Source organism: Chanodichthys erythropterus, chromosome 15 (genome assembly GCF_024489055.1).
Source record: "Chanodichthys erythropterus isolate Z2021 chromosome 15, ASM2448905v1, whole genome shotgun sequence".
Classification (NCBI taxonomy): Eukaryota; Metazoa; Chordata; class Actinopteri; order Cypriniformes; family Xenocyprididae; genus Chanodichthys; species Chanodichthys erythropterus.
The window spans coordinates 3,055,065-3,066,812 of NC_090235.1; positions in this window are offsets into that span (position 1 = coordinate 3,055,065).

The following is an 11,748-nucleotide window of genomic DNA, read 5'->3' on the forward strand; positions in this document are numbered from 1 at the left end:
TTACCCTCATGCCGTTCCACACCCGTAAGACCTTCGTTAATCTTCAGAACACAAATTAAGATATTTTAGTTGAAATCCGATAGCTCCATGAGGCCTCCATGGGGAGCAATGAACACTTCCTCTCTCAAGGTACTAAAAATCGGTTCATGTGAGTACAGTGGTTCAATATTAATATTATAAAGCGACGAGAATATTTTTGGAGCACCAAAAAACAAAATAACGACTTATTTAGTGATGGCCGATTTCAAAACACTGCTTCAGGAAGCTTCGGAGCATTATGAATCAGTGTGTCGAATCATGATTCGGATCGCGTGTCAAACTGCCAACGGCTGAAATCACGTGACTTTGGCGCTCCGAACAGCAGATTCGATACACTGAAGCATTCCTGAAGCATTGTTTTGAAATCGGCCATCACTAAATAAGTCGTTATTTATTTTTTTTATATATATATTGCTTCAAAAATATTCTCGTCGCTTTATAATATTAATATTGAACCACTGTACTCACCGATTTAAATATGCTTTTAGTACCTTTATGGATCTTGAGAGAGGAAGTGTTCATTGCTCCCTATGGAGGCCTCACGGAGCCATCGAATTTCAACTAAAATATCTTAATTTGTGTTCTGAAGATTAACGAAGGTCTTACGGGTGTGGAACGGAATAAGGGTAAGTAATAAATGAAAGAATGTTCATTTTTGGGTGAACTAACCCTTTAAAAGTGAGAACTGTTCCCCATACTGAAGTGTTACCAATATTTTATCTAACATAATGGTGAGTTTAAAATTTTATCCAATATATAATGAAATGCATTGCAGGAAGGAATTATGGACTTTTGTCAGAAAGTATGGTTTCCAATTTTGAAAAGGTTATGCATTATCTCGATGTAAAAGGTACCTAAATTAATAAAGGAAGAAACAGAATAGTTAGTAATCTGACTCTCAAGAAGAGAGTGACTCTCCTTAGATAGATAGACATAACATCATTCTCAGTTAATTGCTAAATTTGTCATGCTGCTCACTCTGTTAAAAGCCACAGCACGTCTTTTGATGTTTTATCTAGCATTAAATTAAAATATCGCAAAACTTTAATGAGCTGATTTCAAAGTAAATGTGTCTGAAAAAACAAAAGGTAAACGCACTATCACTCAAGTCTAGTGTGGCACATTAAAATGAATTTCAAACAGGAGATGATCCAACCAACTTTAAAGTAGCCTGAAAGATACTCAAGATAAGAGCATATCAATTATAGACAGATATAATCAGTGGTTTATGTCCTATAAGATATCATTAGCCCAGAGTGATTGCATTGGACAGTTTTTGTACTGGCGGATCTTGGCTGAAAAATGGAATTTTTTTTTGTAGATTTAAGGCTAATAACAGACAAATTAAAACATATTATTTGAACATTTTAATTTGTTCTTCTAGTATTTCAGAGTAAAAATGTCCTCTATGAGATTACACTAGCCTATTAGTCATCACAATTAATATTTCAACCCATGCTGAGTGATCTCATGATAGTCTTCAGAACTATCACGCAGAGACAAATTTATTGCAGTACTCCTACATGCTGTGTGTGTACAATATATCAAAATCACATGGATAAATCTTCATGGAGCCAGTTAGTTCTATTCATATTCATTTGAATTCAAGTTTTAATCATATTAATTTGATTTAATGAAAGACGTTATTTTTAGACCACTTGTTCTCACTTAGTTTTGCTTTGGTACTCAGCACTTATATATTTATAAGTGCTGTATTATTTATATATATATAATAATTATTATTAATAATAATAATAATATTATTACACTGTAAAAAAATATTTTTCGAAACTGTAAATAAAACAAATATTATTGGAGTATTTTCTTCATGAAAATACTAAGTAGTCTTTCTACTTCAAAATTTCATGTTTAATACAATGTGTTACTTGCAGATTATTTGCAATTATTTGTGAAATTTATTAGCAAATTGAAAATTGTTTCCACACCAATTTTTTCAGTATACTATTAGTAAGATGATTAATTGGACAGTATTTGCCCATTTTGAGATCATCAGCATCATTTATTATTATTATTATTATTATTATCATTAAAATTGCATACTTTAACAATGCATATTTTTAGGGAATAATTAAATAACAAATTAAAAATTATAAAGTAAAATAAATAAAAAAACAATTCATGTTCATTCTTTTTGCACATTTGTTTTGTTGTTATATTAGTAGTGAAAGTAGTAATCCTATAATATTTACAAATAATTTTATATTAAATATGTACTCAACAATGATTTATAGCTCAGCATCTGTCTTTTCTATGCCTATAACCATTCTAATTGTGATTTTTGGAATAGTTTTTCACTCTTTGAGTGGATGAATTATGGTGCACTGCGGACATCGCATTCAAGATATAATGAAACATTGTGATGTGGAACAGAAAAAAAATCTCCATGGTAACTCTTGGTAACTCATGGTAACTCGGTTATTCCAATAAATGTGACAGATATCATCCATAGACTTGATAACAGCAAAATAGCAGAGCCACTTTAAATCGTACAGCAGGATAAGGGGGCGGGTAATTCAGTATTCACAAATTATACAGCTATAAAGGGCTCATTTAGCAGAGGGAGCACGAGAGAGAATGGAGAGGAGACAGTGTAATCTGCATTACAAAAGAGGTCGGGTTTAACTAACCTGTAACTGAGCCATACTAGATAGTGTCAGTGCTGTTCTACCTCATTAATCTCACTTCTGTTTCAGCTCCATTGTGGGTATTTTTACACTGGTGATTTTATCACTGCTTTTCCCATAGCATTTTCCACTACACCTCATAAAAGCAGAAGTTTGACAGATGGCTTCATTTATTCTGGACAGCTTCATGAGCAGGTTGAAGATGCTCCATGGAAACCAAACAATGGTGCTGCTTGCCTGGAAAGGTGCATGTGGGCATAAGATTTTGTCCTCCGGCACATTCCGTGTGCTTGATGGGTATTACTGACAGAAGATCATCCTTAAGGGACAAATAAATAATCCATCCATGCATTTGGTTGCTAGAGTGAACTGACTCCTTGGGGGGAAAATGGTTTGTCTGCCTTGCTTGCAGATCTCAAAAGCCTAGCAGGTCATGTGAGTCATCCGCCAAAACAGAACAGATATAGAGGTCTTTCAAAAGCGCTGACTCTGTAGCAGTGCAGTCTTTTATCTAAATCAAAGGATACTGGGTGACGTTTTTGATCGAGCACATTTCTATAAAAAGTGATTTTATACACCACAGGATGCTGAATTTGATCTTGTCTTGCTCTGGAGAAAAGGAGATCTCTGTAACTAAAAATGTTGATTGACTCGTTGCATCTAAATTGTTAAAGAATGAATCTGAGTTGTGTTAGTTATGTAGACTCAAAATATTTAACTGTATTTCTACATCTTTAAAGAGCCAATCAGTCATTTCCACCTTATTAAAGTTTCATAAGTAAAAAATGAACAGTAGGCCTAGATTTAAAGAGGACCTATTTTCACTTTTGAATGTCAAACATTTTTCACATAATTTACATTGTTGCAGCACCTCTCTTCCCAGTTTGTCAGAAACACTCTGTTTTGTCCCTCTCTATGAAGTCCCTCATTCAGAAAAGCACAATGTGCTCTGATTGGTCAGCTGGACCAGTGTGTTGTGATTGGTCAACAGTTTTGAGGATGTTTTGTAAATGTCATGCCCATTACCATTTAAATGAGCTCATATACATTCACAAAAGAAAACTCAAGATTACAATTGAGGCATTTCAGTGAGTTCAGAAACAGCTTAGTGATATAGAAAATAACTTTGCATACATTTTTGATGCTCAAACAGCAGATGTGGTGTCAGATTTCTGAACAAATGACTCATAAGAACCAGTGCCCGGTTGCATGAAACTCCTTAAGCTAAGAAATCCCTTAAATATAAGGTTAAGGGTACCCTTAGTGAAACTTGGGTTGCAAGAAAAAAACCCTAAGGGTTTTCTTAAGGAACTTAAGGCTGTTATTAAGTTTTCCCCTTAATTATTTAAGCGTTGCTACAAAGTCCTTAGCGACCATATTACCTTAATAAATTTAAGGGACCAAAACAGCTCCCTTAAATCAACTGACACTCAAAATACGATGGTTGATTTAGTGTTAATTGAAGAGGAGGAAATACCAAGGCATGTTTTTAATGATCGCAATAATCCCTTGGAGGCGATGAATGATATATACAGTTATTGAGAGAATATCGGTTTGACCGCCAGTCAATCCTTTGTCTCAACGCGACACTAGAACATGACATTGAGCACCAAACCCGGCGGAGTTATGCAGTTCCAGCACTCTGTCCAGTTTGGTTTACGTTTTTTTTATTTCTGTTATGTTTGTACTCTCCATAGCACAAATATATTCATACAAATGTGGTTTTAGCGAGGATTTGGCTTTGTGGTTCGTTATGTTCTGTTTACTGTTAGAGGTAGTAACTATAGCAACCACTGCAATCATTGCCGTATGTTGTCAGAAACTACCGTGAAACGCTTAGTGTAAACACTTAGGTAAGGGTGAGAGTTAAGAAGTTTGTTGCAACGATCTTAGTGAAATCCCTTACCTCAGGGATTTTTTCTCCCTCAGGGAAACCCTCACTTAAGGAGTTTCATGCAACCGGGCACAGTTCTTAATCTTTTCACAAAAGAATGCAAACTTTAAATCTGCACTGTTGCAGTAAAGTGGAGTAGACTAAATTGATTTTAGATCAGTGTCGGGTGAAACACGTTACTGTAATTAAATTACACTGTAAAAAATTACTGTGATTTTAACAGTAAAAGACTGTAAAAATGCTGCGGTGAAATACTGTTAATTGGTTTACAGAAAGTTTCCGTACTATATATGGTGAATAACTGTAATAGATCTAACTGTACATTTAATGTCATTTTACGGTAAAATACAGTTAAATTCACAGTTTTTGGAAGTGAAAAATAACAATTCATTGTAAAATTTACAGTGAAAAACCGTAAATTGACATTCCCACAATTCCCTGCGTGACACTTCACATTTGATATATTTTCGTTGAAATAACTGTTTCTTAGTTTTTCTCATTTTATTCTAATCAGTTATGTACATTAGGGTTTTATGTTACATCTAATGTTGTTAAATTAATGTTTATTGCATTTTTTAAATTTCATGCATTTTACCATGATGGTGTTTAGTGTGTGTGTAAATGACACTGTGTGCACCTTCTATATATTAGTATTGTCCTCCTCAGCTTGTGGAAAAGCTGCTTGTGATGAGCTTTGATTCATCATGTGACTCTTATCACCACTGTGTTTGGTGACTGTCAGTGTATTATAAAGGTACAAAACAGATATTAGTACTTCATTAGGTTGGTAAATTAACATTTTATTTTTTACGGTAAAGTTCTGGCAACCACAGCTGCCGTTTTGTTACCATAAATTTTACTGGGATTTTTTTACAGTGTACTTATCCACTGAAAAAGTAAAGTATGGGATTACTATTCATTTTTAGGTAATTTAATTACAGTTACTTATAATGTACTTGTGTTACATACTGTAAATTAGTTCAACAATTCTTTTTAAATCAATATTGAATTTAAAATCTAAATTTGTCGTCTGAAGGTAAAAGTGAACGCTCTTTAAAATCTTTAAAATCGTTAGCTGTAGTACACCAGTTGGCTGTGTAGCTGTCTGAAGATGTTGGCAGAAGCGAGTGGCTGTTTTGCAGAATGGAAATATTCCAATTACTTCACTTTTTTGACACAGGTAGGCAAGAACATTACGGTAAAACGTAAGCTATGTCCTAGGGAGAAAATAACTATACTCTCATTCAGGCGTAATAATCAAGGAACTTTGCTGCCGTTTCATGGCTGCAGCAGGCGCAATGATATTACGCGCTGCGTAATATCATTGCACTGCTGCAGCCATGGAACGGCAGCAAAGTTCCTTGATTATTACGCCTGAATGAGAGTATAGTTCCTAGCCATATCAGCCTAGAAAATCGCAACTTTTCATTTTCTGTCGGTCTTAGTACACAATTTAACTACAGAAGAGACAAGTTTTAAATAGGAAAAATATCAAAACTCTTTGGTCATTTTTAAGCGCGATGCTAACGGTCTAATCAGATTCAATGAACTATGCTAAGCTATGCTAAAAGTGGTACCGCCAGAACCGGAGATCGGCTGAATGGATTCGAAAACGGTAAAACTCAACTGTTTAACTCTAGGGGAGTTGGAAAATGAGCCTATTTTCAAAAAAAGTGGAGTGTTCCTTTAATTTATACAGTTATGACTATGCAGAGTTATTTTACATTTGATTATTCAATTTCTGTGGTATTTTTACTTACTACTATTAGACCTACCTGAAAAAAAAAATATAGCATTGTTTTATTTGTATTTTTATATATTTTTACCGTGGTATTGAATTTGGTATTGAGTATTGTGCACTTTTGGTGGTATCTGTACTGACTACTAGATTTTTGTAGCCTGGATGCCAGCTGAACTTAGCCCCGCCCACAACATTTTGAGGTCGGGGAGTTCGGTCTAGACTCGATCCATAGAGGAGTAATTATGCCTGAACAGAAACTGTTCGGACCAATCACATTTGTCAGGGCGATGATTGACAGATTATCACCAGAAACGTAATCAGCCACTTCATCAAAGAGCGCTTGGGTTGAATTAGTTTACAACAATGATGGCTGTTGTTGAAGAACTGAGATGTGTAGATTCCGCCATCGCGTCCGTTATAGAAGATATCGACAGCGCATTAATTGGCAAGTACTCCGTGTATACTTATTCTTTTTACAACACCGGCAAAGATTGTTTACGCTCATCTTCTACTAGTTCCAGCATGTGTGCAGTTGAGTTCTGTTGACAACTATGTGTCGCTCAACATACATCACTTACTCTGTAGCTCTGATTGGTTGTAGGTCTATCCAATTGAGATCTTTCCTGGATCGGTTGAAATACGCCCCCATAATCAAAGCCCAATGGAGCAGTATCAGACTCATATTCGAACTAGAATTGAGTATGACCACGTCAGGCTAAGATTTTTGGTATAGTGACATCCCTATTTGTTACTAAAAAAAATGTAAGTATAATAAAGTAAATAAAAGTATTATAGTATATATTTTAATAAAGTTAAAATGTTTTAAAATGCTATAAAAGGCTAAACTATTCCATGTTTGACTAAATTATTAAAACAGTTTCCTTTCTATTGTCTATCCTGTCAAGGTTTATATGGATTTTAAGAAGTGATTAGAAAGTTACTTATTGAGTAATTAAATTACTTTTGAGACAGAGTAATTAGAAAAAAGTATTTTAAATACAACATTGATGATGTAATTAGTAATTAATTACTTTTTTGAAGTAACTTACCCAACACTGTTTTAGATGTATATTATACGTTGCATTATGTTTTTAAAACAGAACCCTCCAAGTGTGACATCATATTGTGACCGTTGCAGTGTCTGTTGAAATTTTGCGTGCTTAAAGTAGTGACCATGGCATTTGGAAAACACTGAAATTCGCATGAGCTTACGTCTTCTGTCTCCCGCATTCTATTATAAATGGAATTCAATGTAACGAACAGTGTGGTGTGAATGCCCTTTTAGCAGTTCGAATCAGAATCATTCAGTCAGTGAAACATTTAGAGCCAGTGGCTGCACTCAAAAGCTGAAAAATGGCAAGTATGGGTATCTGCAGGTTGGAGTAGGCGTGACGAAAGGTTGGGGTATGCTGAAGAATAGGGGCGTGGAGAAAGGTCTTTTTTATCGGTCACGTTGTCTGTCAGGGTAGGGTAGGGATAGGGGTTAGTTTCTGTTCAGCTACTCCTGTCTCAAAAAAAAAATGCTGCCTCCGCAGGCAGAATACGGAGGTAAGGAGGCAACAAGGCATGTCTGAATCCAATGATAAGTGTCAATGTCAGTGCGTTCCAAACGGGATATTTCGCCCTCCGAAGGGCATTTTGGAGTAAAAACAACATGGCCGCCATATTGAAGGGTCGTTCCAAACCGAAGTGCTCAAAACTGAAGGATTGAATGAAGGATTTCCAAGGGTACAACTGATGGACACTACGGGCCCCCATGATCCTTTGCACAGGGAAGTTGTTTGATGTCACAGAATGGGTACAGGGGGCTCGGAGTTCGATTTTACCTATAAATGTATGTATAGTATTTTTCTATACTTCTGTAATATTTATACGAGTTTAATTTTTTATTTCACTCTAAAAAATGCTGGGTTAAATATGGACAAACCCACGGATTGGGTTGTTTTCACCCAGCCATTTTTTTCAACCAATTTTAGATTAATTTTTTTTTAGCAGCAATATAGTATAATATAGTAAAAGGCATGTTTTTGCTCACCCCCAAATAGTGGCAAATTTGTGGGGTATTTTAAGCTGAAACTTGACCAGACCAGAGACTTGTATTACATCTTGTGAAAGAGGGCATAATAGGTGTCACGATCACGTCTGTTCCTGTCACATCCCGGACTACATTACCCATAATCCTCTCTGCCTATCACATGCACTCACTCCACCAATCACCTGTTGCCACATACAGCCTTGCACACTCCACACTAATCACCACACCCAGCTGATACTCATTACCAGGACTATAAAAGACTCACACACACCACCTCACCGCGAAGTCTTGATTACCCAGTGTGTCATTTCCGAGCATTATTATTCCTGTCTGCTGCCGTTACTGCCTGTTTCCTGTTTATTGACCCGTTGCTGCCTGCCCTGATCTTTGCCTGTCCATTGACTACGACTCTGCCTGTTCCTCACTGTTCCTGTTTTGACCCTGCCTGTACGACCACTCTCACTTGTAAATAAATGCTGCACTTGGATCTCCTGCCTGAGTCTCCATTCGTTACAATAGGTGCCCTTTAACCCAACCTGCTGGGTTTTTCCATATTTAACCCAACTTGGGTTGTTTTTAACCCAGCATTTTTTAGAGTGTGTACATTATTATGGTCAAAATGATATTGTACTTCAACAAAAATACTTTTCAGCTACTTTTATCAGTCCGTTCAAATGTTTCAAATACATAGACACAATATACATTATATTTAATATAAATAAATAAATAATGTTAAACAAAATGTGTGTCTTTTGGGGGGTTAACCAGCATACAAAATGTGCAACAAAGACGCTTCCTTGATTGTCTCGTTAAGATGACGCAGAAGTGCATTCCAAATGAAGAGGTTTTTTTTAACCCTACACCCTTCATCCCTTCGAAGCTCTCACTCCGGAGGGTAAACCCTTTGAAGGGATTAGGGCATAGGGATGAGCCCTTCCCAATTTAACGCAGTGCCTGTCTCCTGAGATGCCTTCAGCTGATCAATTTTTGAAGGCAGCAAATAGATGCATCCTTCGCTACCTTTGATATCCCACAATCCTGTGCGTTCCATTATGTGACAGTTGAGCTAAAAAATAAAAGTGGAATTTTTTATAAATCTGAAATTTGCAGTTGGTGTTCAGTTTGTTTGTAAATGTATGTTTTGACCAACATTTTCCACTTTTGATATAATTTTTACCAAGAAATTAGTATTGTGGTAATTAAATAGTTGCTTTGTTATCACCAAAACTCTGTCTATTTTGTTGTAGATAATTAAACTGTTATGCTGCCTAGTCTGTCCAAAGTCAGTTTCAGAAGGTACCTTTGAGCGCAAATGAAAAAATGCACTTTGATGCGCTGCAGCGCGACACTTGGAGTCACCAGCAATAAACGACAATAAAAGATGACCCATTCTATCCGTGTACTTGTGCTGTTCCAACAACAGGACAAATGGATTTGGAACGTCTGCGACAGCAAAGTTGAATTATTATTGGGAACATTTACATTCCCAAAAAACATTATTTCTTATTTTTCCTGAATGTTATTTTTATTAAGCATTGTGCATTGTGTCAGGGAAAACAGGTCATAAATACTCTGGTGTTTAAGACTTTCAGTAAGTGTTCAGAGCACTTAAAAAAACTCGATCAATACAGAATGGAAACTTCTCATCTTCTAGCCTCAAGCCCTATTGACAAAGCCTGAGAGGAACCTAGCATGAAGTATAATAGCAGCATAAATCAAAAGAAAGTAAGTAAAGCTTTCCCACAGCGAGATTAATCTGACTATGCTCTCAGTGTTAAATTATGCATCTCACAGAATTATGTGGTGTAGGTTATGAAGTTCCCCGTTCGATGCGAACCTACACCCTCCGCTTTCGAAACTCCGTACACGATGATGTCATGAGTCAGCGCTTTTCATTCGCCGCATAAAAGAGAATGATTTACACATATTGTCTGACAGTTCACCTGGCCTGTTCATAAAAACCCAAAAAGGCATCACTGTCTCCAATATTGTATGCCATCCATCACTGTCTTAGAGTCCATATGCACATTAATGAGATCTCTGAAGCAATTCCCCGCTTTAATCCAGTCTCTGGTAAACCGTAGAAGCAGTTTCAGGGGGAAAACATCATTTATGCCACTAGGTCTTTTTGTAATGGATGGAAAACAACAACCAGAACATGTTTTCTTTGAAGCTTACAATTAGAAGCACAAAGTTAGAGTATGTTAACTCAGCAGCAAACCTCAGCAGTATCGACTTCACAATTGATGTTACACATATTCAAACCTCAGCAGGGTTCTTTCCTTAGCAACAAGGGAAACTTGGTTTCTATGGATATGTGCCCTTAACAGGACAGGAGAGAGAGAAGGGACACTGCTGTGTGGGCGATGCAAACACGATCCCAGCTGGCTCTCATTAACTCACCAACCAATCACTGTAGATCTATACGTATACTGTGTAACAACAGGCACAGGAAGTCAACAAGGTGAGGTTTGAGGCACACAAATACTTGCAGGATTTTTACTATGACTGATACTACTTTCAACATGAATTTTAATGGTTGAAAAATACTTGCTCTGACAGACTTTTTTTCTTTTCACAGAAAGAAAGTGACATGGCTTCGCTTTTTGCATTGTTCATGTCTTTAGGAAGGTATGTTTCTCTTGTTTAAGCATCACCTGACACTCCCAATTCGTCTTTTTCTCTGCTGGCATATAAAAGATGCCACAACCCTCATGGGACTCATTACCCGAAGAATTACCCGAAAGAAATGATTCTGGAAATCCATGAAAAGGTAGTTGCTCCACGCCCTGAACATCTTCACCATCTCAGTATAAAAATAGCATTGACAGAACTGAAAGGAAAAGCTCAATTTTTATTGACACATGACCCACAGTTACGGCAGAGTTCTAACATCAATGGTAGAGAATCGTTACTATTAAAGCACCTCACATATCATGCTTCCAGTTGCAATTTAATAATATTAATAATACTATACTGGCTTAGACATAGTATTGATCATAATTAGGATTATTGAATATTATTTACTCATATAAATTAATTAATTATTTATTCATACTTACTATTATTACATATACTTTATCAACACTGCTATAATAAAATATAATATGATCTGTTGAGGGTCAGTTATGTTTAGGGGTGGGGTTACGGGAGAACCACTTTTTTTTTTTTTTTTTTTTTTTAAATATATGCTTTCATACGACTCGCATCATACAAATGACCAGTTACGTTTTCCCATGAGATCGGGTTGCACAAAACACCTCTGAAATCTTGCTTTGGCTTTTGTTATGGGTACTCTATTCTGTATCTAATGATAGAAAATCACTTTATGGTGTAGTTATAATGAAAATATGCAAATTAATGTCTTTTAAATGACATATCACATTCTATTATT